Here is a 26,103-nt window from a genome sequence, read left to right as displayed (position 1 = left end):
ACATTATTGCCCTTAGTGACTTAGGCGAGGAGGCAGTACTGCTTGTAGTTTAGAGCTATTAGCACTAATTTTATGGATACGCGTCTTAGGAAGGTGACATTGTCCTATAGGCATGATTTCTAACAGTGGCATGGTTAAGCAATGAATAGGTGTTTGAGAGCCCAGGATTAACATGGTTAATCTCATAAACTATTCTAGGCGAGTGATAATACCCTATAGACAGGATTCCTAACGATTGACAATTGAAACTGATTTTTAATACTTAAACCCTATAGGCATGTTTTCTAGGCGAGCAATATGATAAAATAGCAATAACAAAAGCAAATTAGCCAATTAAAGTCCTATAGGCATGATTTCTAGATGAAGATCGGTAGAATATAAACTAGTATAATCCTATAGGCATGGTATCTAATGAATATGCTGCAGTTATATAAATTGAAGGAAAGTTTATTGGCATTTGTTTCCTATAGGCATGCTATCTAGTAACACATAGCAATAGACATAGTAATAAATAAAGCACTTGAGCTCATGCTTTGATAGTAAACAAGTCGTGTGAGTGTGTAATTTCCCTAATGGCATGATTTCTACTAGTGTACATGGAGATTGAATAGCATATACGATAGGTTGGATAAAATAATAAGTAGATCATACAAACCCTATATGCATGTTTTCTACCCTTTCATGCAAATATTAGAGTACGTCCGTTTTCGCAATTTCACTAACACACTATTGTTTATTACAAAATTATTACAGACCAGATGATAAATATAAGCACAAATATTACACAAGAAATAATAGTAGGCCAACAGCAGGCCCAAAGGAGCTACCCAATATTGCCTGGGCCTTTAACAAACTCATTCTTCGCAAATAGCATGCCCAAATCCAAATAGGGGACTACGCCCATCAGCACATCTCAAATGCCATAAAAGAACTCAAGTTAGACATAACAGTCACAAATTGACCATAGGACCCAGATATTGAATTACACAAAAGTCACTTAAACAACCCAGTTTGGTAGATTCAACAGATAGAATGAGGAAAGAAACTGAGTGTTAGAGACAGCTCAAGTCCAAAGAGAATGACCAAAAGACCCCAAATCCTAGTGTGTCGGAGTTCACAAGAGTCTTAAATGAATCATGAATAGTGCTCACATTAGGAAGGTCAACAAAGAGAGTTTTGATGGCCTTGGCTTTCAGCCGGCCAAGGGTGGTAGATTCAAAATATTGTTGGTAACAAATGAGAGTGAGAGAACAGTGAACAAATGATAGAATTTGAAGAGGTGCACTTATATTTCAGAAGCAGACATAACAGGGGTGATTAAACAAAGAACATACAAGCTAAGAGGATCAACAAAACTCAAAGAACATGGTTGATACCACAAGTTCCAAAGCAAGGCATGAAAAAAATTCTATAACTAACAACATATAGTCACAACAGTCAGATTCATATCAAAATAGGCACGCATTGAAGCTCAAAACTGAAATGTATTCAGATGCTAGAGGTAAAGAACTGATTCTAGAAGAAAATAAAGAATCAACATAAAAGTGCAGGCCATAGTGAAGAACACATTCTAGTCTAACACAAACCAAGAACAAAGTAGTAAACTATCTCATGTAAAATGCATTCGACTATCATAGAATGACAAAGGAGTATTGAGCATTATCATAATAGTGCAATATCAGGGATTCACAACTAAGTCATGCTCATAGAATTCAAACACATATAGGTATGCTGAAGGAAAGAAAGAGAATTAACATTGCAAGGGTTAAAAACAAAAACAAGTAGTAAAGTTATACGAGCAAAAGAATAGTAAAGAGCTTAGTAGCGAGAACCCTAGGTCTCTGATGCTTTAGAGTTCACAAGATCCTCGTAAGAGCTCTAAGCAGTGCTTACACCGGAGAGGGTTGGTAATACTATGGCCTTGGCTTTTAGCCGACCAAAGAGCCGAGTATTTCAGAGAAGGTGAGCGAGTGAGGAAAGTATAGAGTGTAATAGCAGTGATAACTTCTAATTTCAGAGGGGAATTGGGGAGGGGTTTAAATAGTGTTGAAATTGAATGAACAAACAAGGGAAATAACTGATTAAACATAAAATAAGGAAAGAAATCAAGTAAACATGGACGAAAAAGGTAAATCTCGCATGCAAGTCAATAGAGTAACATGAAAGGAAAAATATCAAACTGCAAACCCTAGTTGGGGTTTTAAACTCAAAATTGGCCAACTGGTATGAAGAATCCAATTTCTCTTTGTATATATGGATGGGATATTGTCTAAATCTCCAAGATTTAGTTGATTCTCGTCCGATATAGAGGTGGTATTTACCAAAATTAGGCAAATAGTTAAGTAAAGCCATAAACATGTGACAAGTACCAAAGGGATCCAAATATGGTAAGCAAATAATGGTCGAATCCCATTATCAACAGGATTAGGAGAGGGAGTTAAGGGGAGGCGGCTAGGGTTCTTCAGAAGAGAGAAGGGGAGGTTGAGAGAGTTTAGGGGCGGCATGTTAAGGGGAATGGGTTAGGGTTTCAGGGGTTTGGGGTAATAAAATAGGGGGAGGCTGTGGGCCATTTATCATTTAAGATGAACGGCCAGGATAAGAGGAGAAGCGGGGCAGGTCATGGAACGGGTCTCGACAAGGTCATTTTTAAGAGAGTTGTTTAGTTTGGGCTAAATTGAATTGGGCCAAGGGTTTTAGGGTATCTTGGCTGCCTATTTTGGTCATGAATTAGCCTTGTATTGAGCTATAAATTAAATGCACGAAAACTGTTAAAAAAATAATTTATAAAAATAATTAATAAATAAAAATATTACTTGTGCAATAAAATGATTGAAAAATAATAACTTAACACTATAAAAATATAAAAATGCAATTGACACAAATAATGTGGAAAAATGTGCTTATGCATAGCACATATGCTATTATTACAAAAGTGTAAATAGCCTAATAATGCAAATATAATTGTATAAAATGAGGTAAAAAAATATTATGAAGCCTCTATGTGGATACAAATAATAAACTTAGATGATTAAGTCATCACAAAATAATTTGAAAGGGTAATTAATAGATATTTGAACAATTTAAAATGCAAGAAAATCATTTTTAAAGCTTTAAAATTATGAAAAGTTATAAAACAAAATGTTTGTGTAAATCTTGTAAATTAAATAATGGATGAAAAATGACATTTTGAAAGTCTATATACTATTTGAGGAATGTGGTCAAAATTAGGTATCAACAGCTACCTCTCTTTACCCGGTAATGATGAAAGAGTTGTCGACTAAAGAAAAATGATGACTAATTTTGGCCGAATTGAGTGAGGAATGATGTGATTTGTAATAATGGAGGCCGAACCCTGGTTCCTGAGTTGCCTACATATCCTTGGTATTACGGGAATCAGGCCGTGTATAGTTCTGGAGCCAACAATGAACGAAACTGATGGAATTGTATGTTTTGGAAAGGGTTCTTTTGGATAGGATAGTATAAGATGAATTTATACGGAGTCATGAATGTGAATTTGAAACGTTATGGATGTATCACAGTGCAAATATCTAAACGATCATAGAGTAAAAGGTGGGCAATTACTAGTAGTCAGTTACATTTGAAACAATTGAAGAATGTGACATTTTGAACGGAAATCAGAGCATTTTGTAGAACGGTTACTTCCTGGATTACCTGCAAACTTAAAACACGGTGCATGCGAATATATATGGGTTATTGCGAAAGTTTAAACGTGATGCAAATTCCCTTTGGACCATGAAGGTTGCCTTTGGACGGTGAGGATGATGTCCTTAGACCATGACGTCTTGGGCCATGAAGCGTATGATGAGGGATTCACAGGCCATGAAATGGTGTCCTCGGGCCATGAGGATGGTGCCTCCGGACGATGACGCCTTTGAATAATGATGTGCAATTTTGAGAGATCCTCAAGCCATGGCATAGTGTCTCCCGGCTATAAGGATGATTCCTTCGGACTATTACGCCTTCGAACAAAAATGCCGATATTTCAAACTATGAAATGCAAAGATAGGATGCTTGGTCACATGCGTAGATGAGACAAGACAAGGCTTAGTCTTGTGCGAGATGAGGGCAGTGCTTAGCCCTTGGTGAATAAAGGGATAGTGCTAGGTTTTAGGTAGTGTAGTGAAAAGAGTATTTAATCTTATGTGAGGAAAAGGCAATGCTTAGCCTTACGCCAGAAGGGAAGATAATTCTTAGTATCGTGCAGGGAAAGACAGTGCTTAGCCTTATGTAATTAGGGAGGCAATGCTTAGCCTCATGCAAGAAGAGGAGACAATGCTTAGCCTCATTCAAGGAAAGGCAATGCTTAGCCTTATGCAATTAGGGAGGCATTGCTTAGCCTCATGCAAGAAGAGGAGACAATGCTTAGTCTCATGCAAGTAGAGAAGACAATGCTTAGTATATGCAAGGATACAATGCCTAGTCTCATGCAGGGAAAGGTAGTGCTTAGCCTTATGCAATTAGGGAGGTAGTGCTTAGCCTCATGCAAGAAGAGGAGACAATGCTTAGTCTCATGCAGGGAAAGGCAGTGCTTAGTCTTATGCAATTAGGGAGGCAGTGCTTAGCCTCATACAAGGAAAAGCAGTGCTTAGCCTCATAAAATTAGGGGAGACAATGCTTAGTCTCATGCAAATAAAGGCAATGCTTAGCCTTATGCAGGAAAATAATGAGTGACAGTGAGAAAGTAAAGTATTTCTTAGCTGGAGGTGTTTGCGCTAGGTAACTTGTCGTCATGAAGGTAGTGACTTCATGTATCTACGGATATTGTTGTCTTATTGTGCCTGCATCCAAAGAAAAATCATGAGTTTTGTGGGTGGAAAGTCAGTTCGTGCTTTTGTCTTATGTCTTTGTCTTTACTCCTGTCTTGAGATCCTGTTTGAGTTACCCTGGACAACATCTGGCTATCATAGAAACAAAGTTTTCAAAAAATATGCATGTATTTGATTTTGTATGAAAAAATATAGTTATTTGAAATGTATTAGTATGCGATATCAAATAATTTAGATGAACCGGTGACTATGGCACATTTTAGAGACATTGCGACCTTCTTGCCTTAGAATTTGAGGGTCCCCCTAAAAAATCTGCCCCAGTTTAAATGCAATACTTTTTTTGTTGTTCTACGTATAACGAAGTTGGCTGAACTTGCAAACCTTGCCCCAATTTCTAATCATGGGGAAAATGAAGATTTTATTAAGATGTGACCGAACCCACAGGGCTGCCTAAGTATCCCCTCTTAAACTGGAATCAGGTCAAGCGTAGTTCAGTTACATCAAGTGAAAAAATGTAAACAATCCTAAACATAGTATCTCTTAACTGCGTCTGAGTTGATAGGTTTTGGCCAAATCTCTCTATCTATTTTTGCAAGTATAAGTGCTCCTCCTGTTAGTACTCGATGAACCATGTAGGGACCTTGCCAGTTGGGTGAGAACTTCCCTTTGGCTTCAACCTGATATAGGAAGATTCACTTTCGCACCAATTGCCTCGGCATGAATTTCCTTGTTCTGACCTTTTTTGATAGTTCTTGTCATTCTATTCAGGTAGAGTTGACCATGACATACTGCATTCATTCTCTTTCCATCAATGATAGATAGTTGCTTGTACCAGCTTTGTATCCATTCTATGTAGAGCTCAGCTTATTGTATAATTTTTAAAAAAGGGATCTCCACTTCGGCAGAAATAACTACTTCAGTCCCATAAACTAGTAGGTAGGGAGTTGCCCTAGTCGATGTGCGAACTGTGATACGATACCTGAGTAGAGTAAATGGCAGCTCCTCATGCCATTGTTTGTAATTATTTGCCATTTTCCTTAATATCTTCTTGATGTTCTTGTTGGCGGCTTCTACAACTTGGTTCATTTGCGGCCTGTATGCTGTGGAATCCTATGCTTGATCTTGAAAGACTCACACATGGCTTTCATTAGATCACTGTTGAGATTGGCAGCATTGTCGGTGATAATTGACTCTGTCACTCCGAACCGACAAACAATGTGATCCCCAACAAAATCTGCGACGACCTTCTTAGTTACAACTTTGTAAGATCCGGCCTCGACCCATTTTGTAAAATAGTCTATGGCCACCAGAATGAACCTATGACCATTTGAATTAGTGAGTTCGTTGGACCAATGTCGTCCATACCCCAAGCGGAGAAAGGCTAGGGTGCACTTGTTGCATTGAGTTCATTTGGGTGGCACTCATGTCATATTAGCATGTATCTGACATTGGTGACACTTATTAACATACTTGATGTAGTCTGTTTCCATAGTCATCCAGAAATATCCTGCTCTTAGTATTTTCTTGGCTAAGACAAAGCCATTCATGTGCGGTCCGCAGGTTTCAGCATGTATTTCCTCAAGCAATCTGGATGGTTCCTTGGTGTTGACACACCGTAATAATCCCAGGTTTGGAGTTCTTCTGTATATAATCCCTGCGCTTTGAAAGAAATGGTTGGCTAACCTTCGTATTGTGTGCTTCTGAGTATGAGTTACGTGCTTTGAATACTCTCCCTTTGCCAAGTATTCCTTGATGTCGTGGAACCATGGATTTCCATCACTTTCTTTTTCAACATGAGCACAATAAGCTGGCTGCTTATGAATTCCTATTAGGATAGGATCGATGAAATGCTTTTCTGGGTGTTGTATCATGGAAGATAAAGTGGCCAACGCATTTGCAAACTCGTTCTAAATCCTTGGAACATATTTGAACTCTATCTTTGCGTACCTCTTGATCAGCTCTTGCACACAGTGCAAATATGGCAATTTTTGGTGTTCTTTGTAGCCCATTCTCCTAGAACCTGATGCACCAAAAGGTCGGAATCTCCAATCACCAGCAATTCATGAACATTCATGTCAATGGCCAATTAGAGTCCCAAGATACAAGCCTCCTATTCTGCCATATTGTTGGTGCATGGAAATTTGAGTTTTACGGATATCGAATAGTGTTGGCCGCTTTCTGATACTAAGACAACTCTGATACCCACTCCTTTGAAGTTTGCAACTCCGTCGAAGAACATTCTCTAGCCATCATATTCTTTGGTGATATCTTCTCATACAAACGATACCTACTCATCGAGAAAATACGTTTTCAATGGTTCGTATTCTCCGTCTATGGGATTTTCTGCCAATGCTTGCCCTTTAACTGCCTTTTGAGTTACATAGACGATGTTGAACTCCCTCAGCAATATCTGCCACTTTGCTAACTTACCCGTAGGCATGAGTTTCTGGAAGATGTATTTCAGCGGGTGCATCCTTGATATAAGATGTGTGGTGTATGCACAAAAATAATGCCTCAACTTTTGAGCTATCCATGTCAAAGCGCAGTAGGCGCGCTCCACCAAAGAGTATCAGGCTTCGTAAGGTGTGAATTTCTTGCTTAGATAATATATTGCATGCTCCTTTCTTCCAATCTCATCATGTTGTCCCAGAACACAACCAAAAGCCCCGTCCAAAACAGACAAGTAAAGCAACATAGGTCTTCATGTTTCTGGTGGGACCAGAACAGGTGGTTTAGATAAATACTCCTTGATTTTGTCGAAGACTTTCTGGCATTCTTCAGTCCAACCTATTGCAGCATATTTCTTCAGCATCCTGAAGATCGACTTACATATCACGATTGATTGTGCTATGAAGTGGTTGATGTAGTTGAGACACCCTAAAAAGCTCATCACATCTTTCTTATTCTTCGTAGATGGAAAGTCCTAGATAGCTTTAACCTTTGATGGGTCTAATTTGATCCCTCAACGGCTGACAATGATCCCTAACAATTTCCCAGTAGGGACTTCGAAGGCGCACTTTGCAGGATTCAATTTTAGATTGTACCTTCATAGCCAATTAAAGAATTTTCTCAAGTCTGCTATGTGATCTGTACTTCTTTTATTTTTATGACGACATCATCAACGTACACCACTATTTTCTTGTGTATCATGTCGTGAAAAATGGTTGTCATGGCTCTCATGTAGGTGGCTCCAGCATTCTTAAAACCAAACAACATCATTTTATAGCAGTACATTCCCCATGGTGTGATAAAGCCTGTATTTTTGGCATCCTCTTCATTCATCCAGATCTGATGATACTGGAGTTCATTCTTGGCACAATTGTCGATTAGTATGTGTATATTGGGCAACAGAAAATCATTTTTGGGACTTGCTTTGTTTAAATCTCGGTAATCAACACATGCTCTAATTTTTCCATCTTTCTTTGGAACCGGTACGATGTGGGCCAACCAAGTCGGATACTCAACCACCCTAAGAACCCCGGCTTTGATTTTCTTGGTGACCTCCTCTTTTATATTCAAACCTATATCTGGCTTGAACTTTCTGAGCTTCTACTTTACCGGTGGAACATAGGATTAGTAGGTAGCTTGTGAGCCACTATGGATGTGCTAAAACTAGTCATATTGTCATATGACCATGCAAAGATATCTTCATACTCTTTTAGGAATCTAACATACTCTTCCTTCTTTGACAGTGATAGGTGAATCCTTACTCGTGTTTCCTTAATCGTTTCGGAATCCCCTAAGTTGACTGTCTCAGTTTCGTCCAAATTAGACTTAGGTTTGTTTTCAAAGTTCTCCATTTCTCTGATGATTTCCTCAGGTATTATATCATCTTCCAGATCCTCCGAATCACCATCTTTATATTGTGTTGTCTCATTACATGTCACAGTCGTAGGTTCATCAAGATAGGTAATAATAATGTCGTAGAGAGAAAAATGTAAAGAATAATAATAAATACGCAAAATAGCAATTCATTAATAAAATCTTGAAAACGTCAACAAGTACTCGAGCTGTTATTCAAAACAAAATACGTTCAAAACAAAATACTAAAAATGTATTAGATGCTCAAACTGTTTTTATAATAATTGATGTTAAATTGCTAGGCTACCCAAGAACTCGACAGGTCCGGGATGGTGCAGCAGTCTAGTTCTTGAGAACAACTTGTTTACCATGAAAATGGTAACAATAATTAAATTTGTAAATGGGATTCTAAAAATATGTGATCTATTCTCGAGCTAGTTGTTAGAGCAGTTGATGCTAATAATATGAAGTTTTAATGATGAAATGCAAGCTAAAACGAGATAATAATCGAACTGAGGGGCCTGCTGCCCGGATATAGGTCTGGTCGATGGGGGATCTCGGGGTCGATGTCAAGGTCGAGCTCGAGCTATCAGGGATAGTCAGGAATGGGATAACAGTTAAGGATATAACTGAACAAGGCTCTTTATGTCCAACACTTAGCAATATAATGAAGAACAAGTAAGAGAGCGATAGATGTTATGGTGACCTCGGGCCAGTGAGAATGAGCAAGTTAGAAAGAAAATAGAGAGAGATATATTATTGCACTTGTGGAGAAATGGAGCGACATCAGCCCTTTACAAAGTGACATGGATTCCCATTATATAGGAGAGGGAATATAATATAGTACAAAGTGTATTGAATGTAAAGGCATGGGGATGGGATGGCTAGGCGTGGTACTAGTGTTTACTGACTCTAGCCTCTCGCCTCGGGAATCCCCCGTCCTCAGAACCTTTGTTGGGTTGCGAACAAATTCCTTATCCTCAAAATCTCTGTTGGGTCGCGGACAATCCTCGAGGGAGGGATCTCGATCATAGTCTTGCAGCCTCGAGATACTGACATGACTTCCCGAATGTACCTTAACAGCGGGAAATAGACCCCCTGATTTCACTGCATACAGATAGTTTCCGCATTTCCCAGGATGAAGTAATAGGAAACGATATTGAACCGTCATCTCGAGGCATTATTGCCATGACGTCAACCGTCTAAGAGCATTAAATGCCATGCCCCAAAGAATCGTGCAGCGTCGCCGTCAGATGTGGTAATCAAGAAACCTACGAACTGTCTTCGGCTCATCTCTTCTACTTCCCCAACGATTCCTATAAATGCACCAGTTGCTAGATACTTCTCATCTCCACCCTACTTACAAGCCTGCGAGTCAGAATTTTGTTATTTGACACTCTTTCCTCTTTTCGGAGAAGGGTTTTTTTCCATTTTACATGGCTAGGACTTCTAGGATGGTTCTCCGATAGAACGACACTGCATCGTCATCCCGATTACCTGAGGAAGAAACCAGATCGGTTCCCACTTTGGAACAATGTGCCCACCCAATCTTGACACGTCAAAGGATTATGATATCGAGACTCCCTCGTCTATATTGGGCCGGTGTGCGCACATTTCTCGATACGTTAACATCTTGACCGATGTTAGCAAGGTGAGGGAGGACTTCCGATGGAGCAAGGCAGTGGAGATGGAAATTCCCGGCCCCAACGATAATATTACTGACTTCAAGGCTGGCTTCCTTTATATATACACTTACCCATTCACCTTGGGCCCTGATAAATCCATCGAATCTCCTCCATTGGAAATCGACCCGGTTATTTCTTGACTTCTGTGACCGATACGAGGTGACACTTGGTCAGATCTACCCTTCTTTTTGGAGGATGGTGTTGATGCTTAGATATTTCACCGAAGGGGTTGAAGGCGAGGCTTTTACCCTTAATCATCTGATCAGACTGTATCGCCCTCTACTGTATCGGGGCTTGATCAAGCTTCGCCATCGGTCCAAAAAGTCTTTTTTCACGAGTGTTGATGAGGGGAAGGACGAGGGTGGATGAGCAGGTTTATCCGGGTGAGGACATCGGACATCATTTCGTCCTGGAGAATGCCCTTTCCGGAGCAGTAGAATGCCCGACGTAAGTAATTTTCCCTTTAGCAGCTTTCCAACTACTCTTTCGTTCGTCAAATAACCTCTTTGTGCTTTCTGCAACCGCTGCTTGGCATCTGGAGGTGGTCCCTGACTTGTCGGGATGGATCAGGTGGTTGAGCAAGAAATTTCCGTACCGCGTTTGATCTTGCACCGTCCTGGCTAAGGAGCGTTGGGTGGCCAAGAATCATGGTGAGGTTCCTTTACTGCCTGTGCTTCATATTTTGTGTTTCCTTCTGAGCCCTTAGCGAAAACGTATTGTAATTATTGTGCTATTGCAGGTCTTGGTGAGAATATGCAGATGAGGCCGCCCCTTGACGGTGAAGCAGAGGCCTTAGAGCCTGGCATTAACAAGAAGAGGAAAAGCAGGGCAGCCGTTGCCCATCCCGATGGGATTGCTGCTCTAACCTTCGGGTCAAATCCTGATATCGAAGGGGAGGGCGATGATGGAAGTCTGCTGAGGAGGAGAATAAGGTCCAGTGTGAGAGACTTGTAGGCGCCCCGGTCAGAGGCTGCTGAGTTCGGAATGGCTGGCTCCGACGGGGCTAGTGAGTCGGGGGGCCTTGAAGAGGACGCTAATGTAGCTTTGAATCGTGCGGGTGGATTCGGTGTAGCTTTTACTAGGGGGACCGTTGGAGTTGATCCTGAGGGATCGAAGCTTGGGGCCTTCCAGGAACGTGGGTTGCCACTTGGAGAAATTGGTGAACTAAACGACTTCATTTCGAACTTTCCGGTTACATCAAGGGAACTAAGGGATGCCGAAAGGATGATCGATGCCACAACTGGGACTTCTCCCAAAGGGGGAGACTTTATTGCTAATATTTTTGATGGCGTAATCGACAGGGCTGATCTCGATATTTCTGGTGTCGTTAAAGCGGCAGAGAAGTCTATGCAGCAGGTGATAGTTTTCCCTCGTGTATTTTTTTCATTCTCAGGCGTTATTCATCGTCTTTCTAACTTTCCCGTTGTGCTGCAGTGTAAGGAGATGTATGACCATGCCATTCTTTGGCTCCGCGGGTAAATTTTTTTCCATGAAAAGGAGCGTAAGAAAATTGTTTCGAAGCTACAGGACTCGGAGGCTCTCTCTGCCTGTGGTGGTAAAGAGCTGAGAGAACTTCGGGTCACTTTAGAGGCAGTGCTCTGGGAGAAGGCCAATCTTGCTGCTCAGGTATTTTGTCTCGCTCATACCCAACCTTTTACCCCATATTAACACATGTTTTGGATTCACATATTCATCGACTTGCCCTTCTCCCGTAGGTCGAGTAGAGTGACTTGCGGATTAGTCAGTTGAACGTGGAGATCTCCGAGCTAAAAGAGTGAAACGAGATTGTGTCCGGGGAATTGGTGACATCCCGGGATCTTTTCATAGACACTCACATGGAGATTGTTGCTTTGGCTGCGGCTAAGTCTAAGGCCGAACGAGATGCTGCCACTTATCAGGAGGATGCGGCCACAGCGCACACAATGGTTCGTGACATATCCGTGGCAGCTGATCAGAAACTAATCTGAGCTGTCGAGTATGCCAAAGTGAAGGCGATGAGGGAGACCCTGGAAGAACTCAAGGCTAGAGGCTTCGAACTGTCTGCTGATCTGAAGGAGGCTCGTGCGGCGGAGGGAAGATTGGCGCTCTTGATTGCCTCTGATAAGGGTGAAGACCATAGTGGCGAGGAGTAGTCTCCGAGTCCTTTTTTATGCCTTCCTTTTTGCTTAATGTGTTTCCCTGGGAAACGAATAGTGTAACAACGTTTTTTCTCTTTTCCAATGTATAAAAGGAGCTTTTATTCTATCAGCCTTTCTCCCTGTTTTTTTTGTTTTTGAGTTCCGGCATCGGCCCTTCGGGGCCTTTTCGTGGGACAGACCGGGGGCCCCGAGACTAGCCACGTCCCGAGGTTGAATCGATAGCTCCTCCCAAACCGATATTTATGACATCGGGGATCTCCCGAGGTCTCTTGGTTTTATGAGTTATGTGGGAGCCTGGAGTGATTCTGCCAGTACACTCCCCAAGGAGAGGGTGACGTTAATGCGGCCCGAATTAATTGGCCCTCTTGGGAAAACGAGCAGTTGTCACTTAGCCTCAATATATTTGCTCATCTACCTTTTAAGCGATGATTTTGCAGTTCTTGGTAAGCCTATCTCCTCTACATAGCCTGGCGCTTTGTGCTAGTCCTTCCGCTTCCTTGTTTCAGAAAGTTTTTGCCTGGATTATCATCTTCTTCCCCTTATACTTCCGTAATCATGGCCACCGCTTCGACGCCTGATCCTCGGACGAAGGGGATCCCCCCCTGTGCTCCGCCTTTGGTCGGTACCAACGGCTCGCCTCTGATGTCGGGAGAGCGAGGCTCAGGGTACCTTGCCTCGAATAGGGCTATCACAACGGGGAGGCCTCCCAATGTTCCGGGCCATCAAGAGCATGTGTTGAGGATTATTTCATAGGTGAGGGAGGAAAACCTCGAGATGATCATGAGAGAATGCGAATGGGGGGAAGGCGTGATTTGCAAGCACCTTCCCTCGAGGAGAGTATCATGACATACGTTGAGGGATTCTTGAGTGTGTATATTCATGTTGTTTCACCAGATTCCCCAGACCGGGTCGTGCTTGATTTTTATAGAAGATACCAAGTAACGTTGGCACAGGTTCATCCCTTTCTTTGGAGAATAATGTAGTCGATGAGATATTTTGCTGACAAGACCGGGATAGAATTCACCTTCAGCCACCTCGTGAGGTTATCCCGGCCATTGCGCTATCGAGGCCTGATTACTCTTCAACGTAGATCCACCCGAGCTCCTGTGATTGGCATCGAAGAGGATGAGGACCGTGGATGGATGAATTGGTTCGTTCAAATCTAGACAACCGATGTTATCCCTGGAGAATTTTTGCCGTTTCCTGAAAAATGGAACTTTATACGTAAGCGCTCCATTTGAATTGTCTTTATCTCAACATAAGGTTGGCCTCGTAATGATATCTTTCTGTTCTTTGTTTATAGCAACTGATTGGTTGCCTAGCGAGGTCCCTAACTTAGCCGAATGGTCTTGTAAGCTGGAAACTTGCTCGACTTACGATAGGCGCCGGTGGTGAGGTCTATCAAAAGGGAGATGGGAGGCGAAACATCATGGTAGGTGCCTGGCGTTCTGCCCCCCTAAGAGATGGCTTCCTTCTTACTGGCTTATCTGATTTATCTGCTACAGGTGTCGGGAGTCCTTTTGAACGAGGCCGAGTTCCCCGAGGGAGGAGAAGAGATTGCTGGCCCCGGGGTCAAAGAGCGCTGGTAAAAGGAAAGATGCTCCGGGGTGCGAGAAGGCTTGTGGTGGGGCGACTTCTTCGCAATAGTTAAGGGGAAGCGATTTGGCCGACCGACAACCTTTTAGGACTGGTGCACCGTCAGACGTTGCTTCGGCCTTCGGCGAGGCTTAGTGCTTTGGCCTTATGGTGAGTTTCGGCCGCTATAAGGATATTCTGGCCCTGCGCTCCTCTCTTTTCTTTTTATTTACCTGGCTTTCTTTCTAAGGCTTTTGATAGGCTCAAAGCCGAACTGCTTCATTGCGAGGCCCCATTGCGGGAGGCTCGAGATAGGGAGAAATACCTCAAACTTCTTTGTGCGGCAAAGGAAAGTGAGCTCGTCTCTTTACGGCGTGAGGTGGACCGGAGCCGGGCCCGGGAGGCCCTCTTGGAGAAACAAGTACCCTGCATTTCGCACTGTCCTGTATTCCCTTTTTGTTTCACTACCTTGATGTGTTGCTATTTTAGTTGAAGGATAAGGCGGATGAGCTGGAACAACTCTGGGGCGAGGTTTGCAAAGCCAAACGTGAATTCACCGAGCTGCAGGCGCATGTGAACGCCCATTATGAGGCAAAAGAGAGGGCTTAGGACGGGGCTTCCGCTTTTGAGGCGCAAATTCAGCCCGCTCGTGCGAATGGTTTTGCTCAGGCGAAGATTATCGTGAGTCTCTCTTCCGAGCTTTCAAGGGAGAAAATCGAGGTGGTGAATGTCCGGGCTGAGGTTGTGATGAATAACTCCACGACGGGATAGAAAATGGCGGCTTATTCAAGAAGCACTGCCGCTACTAAAGCTGAGTTGAAGAAGATCCTCGACCGTGCAAACAATAGCAAGGAGTACGTGAGGTGTAGATCCCGGAGGGAAATCCTCAAGGAGATTCACTCCAGGGGCTTTGATCTCTCGGAGGAGATCGAGCAAGACAAAGGAGAGGAGTACGATGCCAAGTTCCTACTGTCGATGCTGAGGACGATGAGGAGGAGACCGCTAGACTATAGCTGTCAGAAAATAGGGGGACTGACTATTCCCTGCCTTTTTTGTTGTGTATATATAGCTTTCATTATATGATGTAGGCTGAGATTAGGCTCCGTTGTCAATATGTAGAAATAAGAGGGGGAACCCCACAATTTGTATCTTCTGTATTTCTGCTTGTTGGAGTTTCAATTTGGTCGATTCGACCCCGAATTTATCCTTAGGCTTGCGTGCTTTAACCGTCTTCGGGTTTAGTCTCCGAGTCGGGATCCGACTCAAGCTTAATTTACCCTTGAGTTTTGCTTTGTATGGGCTGGCGATGATAATTTTTTTTCTTGACCTTGGGCATTTGCCGTTTCAACTATTTTGGGTCCAGTCTCCGAGTCGCATTGCAATTCGAGCTTTAATTGACCCTTAAGTTCTTTCGTTCCTGCATGGGCAGATGATGATGGGCTTTTGTGCTTCGGGTCGAGGTGACCTTATAGGCGAGTGGCCTGGAGGCTCACTCGGCTGGCTGTAGTGGCATTTATGCCGTGCCCTTAGGCATGTTGCGGTTTAACTATTTTGGGTCCAATTGACCCTTAAGTGCTTTCGATTTTCAAACCGGCGATAGTGCCTCTTTAATATGTGGCTTGGAGGCTTGCATAGTTAACTATTTTGGATCCAGTCTCCGAATCGGGTTACAATTCGAGCTCATTTTAATCCTCAAGTTGTCCATTTTCAAGCTGGCGACAATGGCTCTTACGCTGTTTGGTCGTAGAGACCGTTTAGTGTGCGGCTTGGAGGCTCGTTTGGCTGGCGATAATGGATCTTACGTTGTTTTCTTGGGGATTATTTGTAGGCTTGTGTTTTTGCTCTTTAAGGTCTTTTGAAATAATTTTGCCTGACCCGTCGTCGGTTCCGGAGAACCTCGATTTCAAGTCATTTTCGGCGATATTTGAGCACATCAGAAGGTTTTTAGCTCGTAGGTCGAGTAAATCGACGCCTTGTGATTTGGAGTTGACATGGTCGAAGCTCGTTTTTGCCTGTTGAGGGAAGATTGTTTTAACCGGTTCTTTCCAAAGTATATTCGAAGTAGTGGCCTGCGATTTTGTTTAGCGACGGTCGGGCGTCCCTGAGTCGCGTTAATTTGGCTATATCAGCCATTTTGACCGTAGTCATATGTGTTTGGCCAGAGCCATTTTTGATCCTGAGTGATAGTTTAGGCGTCTACACTGAGGGTATGCCCATTCAGGATTCTTACAAATGCTACGTATAGCCTAAACTTTGGGATTTTCATGCTTGTTAAGGTCTTATAGTTTGTCATGCATGTTGAGGTCTTATAGTTTGTCATGCCTGTTGAGGTTTTACAGTTTTTTTGTAATGTAAAATAGATCTGGTTACGTGAGTCTGCTCGCTAGGGGTCTTACAGTTTAAGGTTTTCTAGTGCATGGCGATTTATGATAGTCTTCAAGTCATCGAGTTTGTTTAAGCTCGAAGGCTGTTTTTTGTGAGCTTGGAGTTGCCTTGTAGGGGCTTTATGAGCCCGAATTTCCAACCCTGGGGTCGTGCGGGTGCCGAATTGTTGATGCTAAGTCTCCGAGTATCTCGGGACGCATTTGGTGAAGAGGCCTTCGCCGTGAGTGTGTTGAAATCCCCCTTTATGGAGTACGATATGCCGAAAGATATTCTTTGTTGCTTGGCATAGATATATGCTGTAAATACATGCCATTTTGTTATTGCGAGTTCGGCCCGTGCGGGCGTGACACCTTGGACCGTTCGGTGTGGGGCCAGTTGTAAAGAAAGTCCCATAGGCTTGATGGATCCTTCTTGGGATGTGTGTCGATGTTGACTCATTAAAAAACCCTTGCCAGTAAAAACCAGTTTTAGGATAAAAAATCCGATCAAGGGAAACGAGTGCAATGGATGCTTTGAAACCTCAGAATCTTCGAGCTTTGGTATCGTCCTAATTACCTTGGTCGTTGTCCTGCACAAGAGTTACCGTGAAGTAGAAAGTAGGATGAGGGATGGGCGATTATACCTTGGTGGTGATGGCGCTTCTCGAGTTCTTGTGCTTATTCGGCGGTTGCTAAGTGGTCCTTTATTCGAACACGTTCGGGGCGATCATCAAAAAATCGTGTGGACGATGTGTTGAGGCTCATCTGTTTTGTTTCCTTTTGCTATTTCTCCTTCTTGCGATTGATTTTTAGCCCCGCTGCTGAGAAGTTCCCGAAGGTGCCCGTTGTCGAGAAATCAGGCTACTTCCTCTCGGAGCTGCCTGCAATCTTCGGTTCGGTGCCCGTGTGAGTTGTGAAACTCGCAAATCAAATATCATGTGGGAAGGATCCGAATGTAACAATCTAGGCCATCTGGCGTCTCTGATTTTGTTAATGGTGAACACAATGTCTGACACATCGACGTTGAAACTATACTCTGATAGGCGGGGTGCCCCCATTGGCCTTGCGTATCCGTAGAAGCCATCCCTGTTGAGGGGTCCCCGAGGGTTCTCACCTTGGTTCACCGGTTAGCCGCTGCAAGGTGGATTATGCTTTGGAGCGTTTCTCCTATCATCGGGGTATGGCTGGTATCTTTTTTTTTCCGGTCTTGACTCTTTTGCCAAAAGCCTGCTCGGATATACTGAGCCCGAAGGGGCTCCTAGATGGTCGTCCTCGACCCTGATCTTTAACTGGTATTGGTTATGGACGTCGAACCAGGTTACGGCGATATACTCGATCAGGTTCTTTTTCGGCTGCATCGATGCCATCGAGCTTCGTTCATTTAGGACTTGAGTAAAGGCCTGCATTGCCAAGTCGTCGAAGACCGGGGGGAGCTCCATTCGTTTTGTCTGAAAATGAGACACGAATTCTTGCCGCATTTCATTCTCCCTTTGCTTAATCTTGAATACGTCGGACTACCTTTTTGCTATCTTGATGGCGCCAGCGTGCACTCTTACGAAAGAGTCCGCCAGCATGGCGAACGAATCTATGGAATGCGAGCCAGGTTGTGGTACCATATCATAGCCCCCTTCGAGAGCGTTTCTCCAAATTTCTTCAGCAGGACTGAATCGATCTCATCGTTCTTTATATCATTGCCCTTTACCGCTCACGTGTAGGCGGTGACGTGTTTGTTGGGATCCGTGGTCCCGTTGTATTTAGGGAGTTTTGGAATTCTAAACTTCTTTGGAATGGGTTTCGGAGCCACTTCCTTCGGGAACGACCGTTACATGAACTTTCTCGAATCTATACCTTTCAGGACCGGGGGTGCTCCCAGGATCTGATCCACCCTAGAGTTGTAGGTCTCAACCTTTTTATCGTTCGCCGCAATCATTTTCTCACCCGATTCGATCCTTTTTGTGAGGTCCTCGAGCATCCTCACTATGGCAGGGTCGGCCAATGGCCCGTTATTGCTTGACCTTTCGGGTACTTGCTCGGCGGGGGGAGCTGTCTCTGGTGCTGCTGTGCCGGGAGTCTTCGGATGGCTTTGCAACTGGGCAATGGCTAGTTGCTATGCCTACAACATTTTAAAAATAACATGAAGACTAACTTCTTGTTCTTCCCGGGCCGGGGTGTTTTGAGCTTCCTGTCGGTCATTGTTCCATATGCTCCTATCGGTGTGAGAAGTTTCGTCAACTTGTTGTACGTCCTGTGAATCTGCGTCCGCTAGAATCGGTCCGGGCACGTTATCGGGATTTTGTATGGTGCTCTAGTGGCCGGGATAGCCACGCCATTTTCCCTGTGGTTTTCGAGGTTTTCGTTCTCAACTCTATTTACCGAGCCAGATATTTTGACCTGAAATCAAAAGATCTTGGACAAGAAAAAGTGTGAAAGATAATGTGTGTTTGTGCAATGAAACCAACAAGAAAATAATCACTATTATTTTTAGCCCCACAATGGGCGCCAAACTGTTTACCCTGAAAATGGTAATAACAATTAAATTTGTTAATAGGATTCTAAAAATACGTGATCTATTCTCGATCTATTTGTTAGAGCAGTTGATGCTAATAATATGAAGTTTTAATGATAAAATGCAAGCTAAAACGAGATGGTAATCGAACCGAGGGGCCTGCTTCCCGGATATAGGTCTGGCCGATGGGGGACCTCGAGGTCGATGTCAGGGTCAATCTCTAGCTATCGGGGATAGTCGGGAATGGGATAACAGTTAAGGATATAATTGAACAAGGCTCTTTATGGCGAACACTTAGCAATATAATGAAGAACAAGTAAGAGAGCGATAGATGTTTAGGTGACCTTGGGTCAGTGAGAACGAGTAAATTAGAAAGAAAAGAGAGAGAGAGAGAGAGATATTATTGCACTTGTGGAGAAATGGAGTGACATCAGCCCTTTACAAAGTGGCATGGATTCCCCTTATATAGGATAAGGAATACCATATAGTACAACATGTATTGAATGTAAAGTCATGGGGATGGGGCGACGAGGCGTGGTACTAGTGTTTATTGACTCTAGCCTCTCGCCTCGGGAATCCCCATTCTCAGAAACTTCATTGGGTTGCGGATGATCCTCGAGGGAGGGAGCTCGATCATAATCCTGTAGCCTCGAGATGCTGACATCTCCAATGTACCTTAACGGCGGGAAATAGACCCCCCTAATTTCACCGCATACACAACTCCCTTTTCAACGGGTTGAATGGTAACGTCTTCCTCCTCCTCCTCAACTATCGCACTGCAATCCATTTCTTCATCATCCAGAAACAACTTCCTCATGCCAGCTAAGGCTTCATCTTCCTCAGACATCATGTCAGCTTGATGAAATGTCTGGTGCAAATGTGGTACCAATTGTTCCAATAGATAATAAGGACTACGCTACGGTGGCGACCAATCCTAGTACTCTTGCCAAGTATATTCGTACCCACGCTCGAAAGTTGTACCACGATGCTTCGGTTTCACTAGTTTAGTGATCCCCCGGAGGTTTTTGCCAAGACCTTTGTCAGGTTCATACCCCGTCCATAGCAGTATGATTTCTGTCTTGTTGTTCCATTATTTGTCCTTTTCAATTGCGTTGACGTCCTCGATACGATGGGATGATTCTACACCTAGTTTCTTCCTTTTCACGATGACTGGAACAATTTGATTAGTGTAGATGGGATTTCTTCCATCTCGATGGATGATTACTTCCTGATGGTTCCATTCAAACTTCACAGCCCGATGTAGAGCAGAATCCACTGCCCCAGCAACATGTATCCAGGTCTCCCCAACAATAGGTTATAGGGAGTAGATATATCCATCACTTGAAACTAGACATAAAACCAAGTTGGGCCCATTTGTAGGCTGAGGATGATTTCTCCGATTGTGGCTCTTTGAGATACATCAAATGCCTTCACATTCATGCTTCCTACTCGTATCTCGTGCATGCCTTTACCCAACCTCTTCAGAGTAGTTAGTGGCATATGTTGAGACTTGAACCCCCATCTATCAGGACCCTGGTGATGAACTTATCCTCAAATTGCACTGTGATATGTAGTGCTCTATTGTGACTTAGTCCCTCTGGTGGCAGCTCGTCTTCATAAAAGGTAATTTTGTGACTTTCTAGTACCTGGCCGACCATGTTGGTCATCTCCCCACTAGTGATGTTGGTGGGTACATAGGCTTCACTCAGCACTTTCATCTAGGAATTCTTGTGTGTCTCGGAGTTTTGCAGTAGTGACAAGATGGATATTTGAGCAGGAGTTTTGTTCAAATGGTCAACCACAAAGTATTCTCTTGCTTGCACTTTTCTTCAAAGGTCATCAGGTCTAGTCTCAACGACAAGCAGCTTAGATGTAGCTTCTTTGCTTGTTCCTCCCAAGTGCTCAGGTGTATAAACCCTGCCAGTTCTAGTCCTACCTTGTGTTGAACATGTTTCCTCCATTTGTGCTTTTCCTTTCCTCCTTTCTTCCGCGACATAATCCCATGGGTTAGCATCAGACTTGTAAGACGGCGTGGGAGCTACAATCATAGTGAAGGGTGTGGTTACCTCGACTTCAAATGGTGTTGGTGCAGTTACCTCAACTACGAGCGGTGCTTGGGTTTGTACCACAATGGTTGTGAGGGTGACTACAATTGTTTTAAGATCATCCCTCTCCCGAATGAGTCCAATCCGGATCCCATTCCTCGTCGGTCTCTGTCACATTTACTTCCTTACTTCTGTGATCTGGGAGAGGATTGTTACGGATATTTGGTGTAGCTTCCTTTGCCTGTATGACTTTGGTATCGATTAATGTCTGAATCTTGTCCTTCAGCGTGCGAAACTCATCAATGGTATAACCCTTCATGCCTGAGTGATAGGCACATGTCTTGTTTGGGTTAATCCACCGAGAAGAGTTTTGCATAGAAATGGCGGGAATGGAGTGACATAACTAGCAGCCTTCGGTCTCTCATACAGTTGGTCTATGGGTTCAGCAATTGGTGTGTATTGTCTAGGTAGTCTGCGGTCGAAGTTTGGTCTTGGTTTTTGGTAATTTTGGCAGGCGGGTGGTGGTAAGTGATAATATGCAGGTTGGGTATTATAGGCGTGGTAGGTGGTAACAGGTTGTTGGTATCTGGGGGGGTGAAGGCTGGTATATGGGTGGAGGTGTTTGGTATGTGATAGGAGACTTAGGACCCTTGGCCACCATTACAACACCCACTTCTTTCTTCTTTGAGATACCTCCTGACTACAAGGCTTTATTCATGGCATGTAATGCTTTGAAATTTGTCACCATTCCACTCTTAATCCCTTCTTCTATTCTTTCTCCCAGCTTGATGATGTCAGAGAATTTATGGTTTTCAATAACCATTAGCCTTTCATAGTACTGCGGGTCTTGAGCTCTGACGAAGAACTTATTCATTTGTTCTTCTTCAAGTGCTGGTCTTACTTTTGCATCTTCGGATCTCCACCGAGTTTCCTACTCACAGAAGGTTTTCGTTGGTTTTTTCTTGAGATTCTAAATGTAGAAAATATCTGGTACATTTTCTGTGTTGAACCTGAATCTTTCCATGAAATCTGATGCCATGCTCACCCAATTAATGCACTTCTTTGGGTTTTGATTAATGTACCAATACAAAGCATCTCATGTGAGGCTTCTCATGAACATCTTCATATGGATTCGTTCATCTTTGCCCACTCCTACAAGTTTGTCATAATATGTCCTTAGATGTACTTTCGGATCACCAGTTCCATCGAACAATTCGAACTTGGGAGGTTTGTAACCCTCCGACAGTTTTACATCTGGTTGAATGCACAAGTCCTCATAGTTAAAACCTTTAATGCCCTTACCACATTCGACACTCTGAACTTTTCCAGTGAGCTTCTTGAGTTCTTCAGCCATGTTCTTGATGAACAGGTCTTTCTCGTTGATTCCTGTATATATAGGGTTTGTTGTGAGGTGTGGGGTAAAGTTTCCATATATATGGAATTTATTTGATAAACTTCAGGAATCTGAGCTTAATGGTGGACATTGGTTGAGTTTTGGGAAACAGGAGTAGGTTGTGGTGCATTCTAGGGAGTGTGATAAATGGTGGATTGTGGGTATTGAATTGGTTGATGATGGTACTTTTGAGGAGTAGGTACTAGTGGAGGGTTATGGTTCTGAGGAGGTGTGGGGTATTGATGTGGTGCAGGAGGATTTGACGATGGATTTTGGGTTTGTGTGTTCTGGGGTGGCATCAGGTATTGGGTATTTGGATTTTGTTGGTTGATATCAGGGATGTTTAGGGTGAGGGAAAGATTTGCCAAGTTCCGGACCTACTCAAGTTCTCCTTGTAGCTCTAGGATTTTCTATTCCAGGCGTAAGAGCAATTCGTTCTGTGCTGGAGTACTTCGACCATCTGAAGTTTCAACGTTTTTTGCTATAGTAGCGTTGTCTTTTCTGATACTGCTCAAGTCATCCATTTTCCTTTTCGTTTGCTTCTACCTTTAGGATCACTTGGTGGTGGAGGAGGTGGAGGACATCTGGATTTAGTGTGATATGCAGATGATGTCAGTATACACAAATCAACCTTGGGGAATGGGAACAATCAAAAAAAAGAAAAATAAACAAAAGGTAACCAAGTCACTAAGGGATATTGAATGAATGCTTGCAATATTAAATATGTTTTGCAAAATCACGTAATAAATCGCGTCCTAATTTGGGGGACCTCGTTGTGCTCGAGGTATGACTAAGCAACACAGAGACTTGGAGAAAACTGATGCCAATAATTGCGTCATTTCATTAATACGAAAATGAATCAAGCCTTTACTAAATCGATAATAATGAGAAAGTTACTAATGTCATTTGCCCTTGTTACAATCAAATTCTAAAACAAAGCTAGAAAGCAATAAAGAACCTCATTCCTAATATACTTGGTCCCAGAAGGACCTTTCCCGTGCTTGGCTCTCTTGACTCCATCAATCAGGTTCCCCAGGTCGCGTATATCCAACAATAGGTAAGCCTTTTCTAGATGCCCTCCTTCACTGCCATCCATGTTTTGACAATCTGAAAGCCTCTTTCTCATCTTCCCCTCAAACTCCGTCAACCCTTGTTCCAAATATTACAATCTCTCTATTGACTTAGTTGCGATTTCCCTCCATTCGTTGATTGCTTCCATATCCACTTTGTGTTGTTCCAGATGCCTAGCTTCAAACTCGAAGACCCTTTTGCATAACCTCCTATACTTGACCTATGCTTCTGCATCATCATATATGATCCTATTTTTTAGATTAATTCCCGGTTTGACGTCTCCTATTTTATCGTCTACCAGCCATGATGGGTAGAAGTACACATGACCGGCATGATACTTGTCTGTCTCAATAGTTTCCTTTTCCATAATGACCTTCTGGTTCCACATATGTTGTGCCTCGAACTTGAATGGAATGACATCTTCTTTAAAATTTTCTTTGTACTGGACCATGTTGTAAACTCGAGGTATAACCTGTTTTCTCCCCACTTGTCTCATTACTCTTATAGGAGCAGATAGATAGATGCCCCTCAACCCGATCAGTACCAAATGAGTAGTCTCTCTTGACCTGCTGATCAATAAACTGCTAGGAAACCATTCAAACATCAAATATACCTGTTCGTCTATCAGAGATTACTGAAGAAACACACCCAACTTACAGCATTTCCAGGTTGTGCGAACCTGTCTGGGATAAATGTCATTTTATTTCGGTGATGGTAAGGTATGTAGTCATTCAACGGCCGTCGCAGAAGCTCTTGGCGATATTCTCCCCTCTGAAAATGTTCCAATAACCAGACTTGCAAAATAACAGATTACAACCTTCAAAGTGCCTAAATCCTTGCTTGCACCGATCTCGAGCACGGTACATTTCAGTTAAGATCATGAGGATGATGGTATGGGTTTGTCCCTCGATGCCTTCCATCAAAGCCATGGCAATCATGTCTAGACGAGTATGGATCCTTCCCTCTTTCATTGGAAATATCAACAACCCCAAGCAGCAGACAATGAACACATAAACTCGACGGTACGTCCAACCCAAGGAGGTAATGGCGAGTTCATCATGTTGAAGGCGATATGATTTAATGTGCCCGTAACGCTCATAAAGGAATTTTAATGGGATGTATGATTTCTTCAAACAAAGGAACTCATCATTTTTCTTGAAACTGCATTTTAAGAAAACTGCGAGGGGTGCGATTTTCCAACACTAATAACCCTGGACTATCCCATGGAAACTTAGCGAAGCCTCCTATTTCTTCTAGGAGAGGAGTCATTTCTATGTCACCAAAGCAGAAGACGACCCTTTTATCATCCCAAAACATGGTAGCAGCCTCGGTCAATGCCCTATCTGGTCGGATGTCTAGCAAAGATGGCAAGTTACCAAGGACCCTTCTCACATGATTCTTGTCGCAAGGCGCTAGGTTTTTCCACCAATCAAGTAACAAAGGTGGGATATTTTGGACCATGACGAACCTGGGGACTTCGTGCTTTATTTTTTGCAAACAAATAAAGTTAGCCCTTTCCCCTTCCAGATTCAACCATTTACACAATACTGATCATCATATTGGCACATTTTTTTCAAGTAATGCACATAACATGGTAGTGTCTATTGGGATTTTGGAAATCCCGTCGGACTTTGGACAAGGCTTATCTTAGCGGGATATTACGTTAACAACGTCATAACCCGTACTAGGTTTAACATGATACATGTACATTTAATGTTGGAGTAAGGTTTCTAGAATGGTCTAGACTGGTACTCTCAAGTAGACAACTTGAGAGGGAAAGGCAGGGGACCGTTGACTACACTGCTGATCGACTAGTCTACCGTAAATAAGCCTTTTCGATTTTAAAAGGGTAATTTTGGAAGAGCGCGGACACCTATCAAGCGCCGCTATGTTGATAATTGGCACGAGTGGAGTATGATGTGGAGCATGCTTTATGTAGAGATGATAACACGTTGCCAGGAATTGCATGATAAATATGTAAAAGTAGTAAATACAGTAATAAGGTAAAACATGAAAAACATAAAAAGAAAGACAGAGGAAGAAGTTAGTTCATGGAATTTATATGAGAATGTAATAAAGCAAGTAAGGGAGTAAGGAAGTGAGAGGCATGATATACCAGTCTTTAAACAAAATGAAGAGCAGTCCTAGCAAATAATGGTGAACAGGAAGAGATGTGCATGTTATAACAAATTTAAACAAATAATGGTGGAGAAGGGAAGTGATGTGCATGTCATGACAAATTTTTAAAAATAAAGGTGAACGGGAAAGGGATGTGCATGCTAAAACAAATTTAAACAAATAAAGGTGGAGAAAGGAAAGGATGTGCATATCATAACAAAGAAAATAATCCACAAAAGTCAAGTTTAGTATGGTAAGAGCCTAAGTATAAAATCCCTAGTAGAGTCGTTATGCTGTCGCACCCCTTTTTTCTCGCGAAAACAGGTTTCAACATTGTGACAACTCTTTTAGATGGGAAATAGAGTGCTGAAAGAAGAAGAGTCACAACCTAACGGTTTTAAGGTGCGTTAGGGCACCTATTATGAAGATAACTCTATTTGACTAGTCAACGCCACCAAAGATCGGGTAAGGTCTCAAATTACCTCAAAGAGAAGGTGTTAGTCACTCTTCGATATCCACAACTTTCGGTCCCAGCCAAACATAAGACTATATGGATTATAATTAGGCATTATAAACAAAGAGAATGAGGGTCAAAGAATTTTACTATAACATAATGAGAAA

Source organism: Nicotiana tabacum, chromosome 20, assembly GCF_000715075.1.
Source record: "Nicotiana tabacum cultivar K326 chromosome 20, ASM71507v2, whole genome shotgun sequence".
Classification (NCBI taxonomy): Eukaryota; Viridiplantae; Streptophyta; class Magnoliopsida; order Solanales; family Solanaceae; genus Nicotiana; species Nicotiana tabacum.
Note: the sequence above shows the minus strand (reverse complement) of the source record.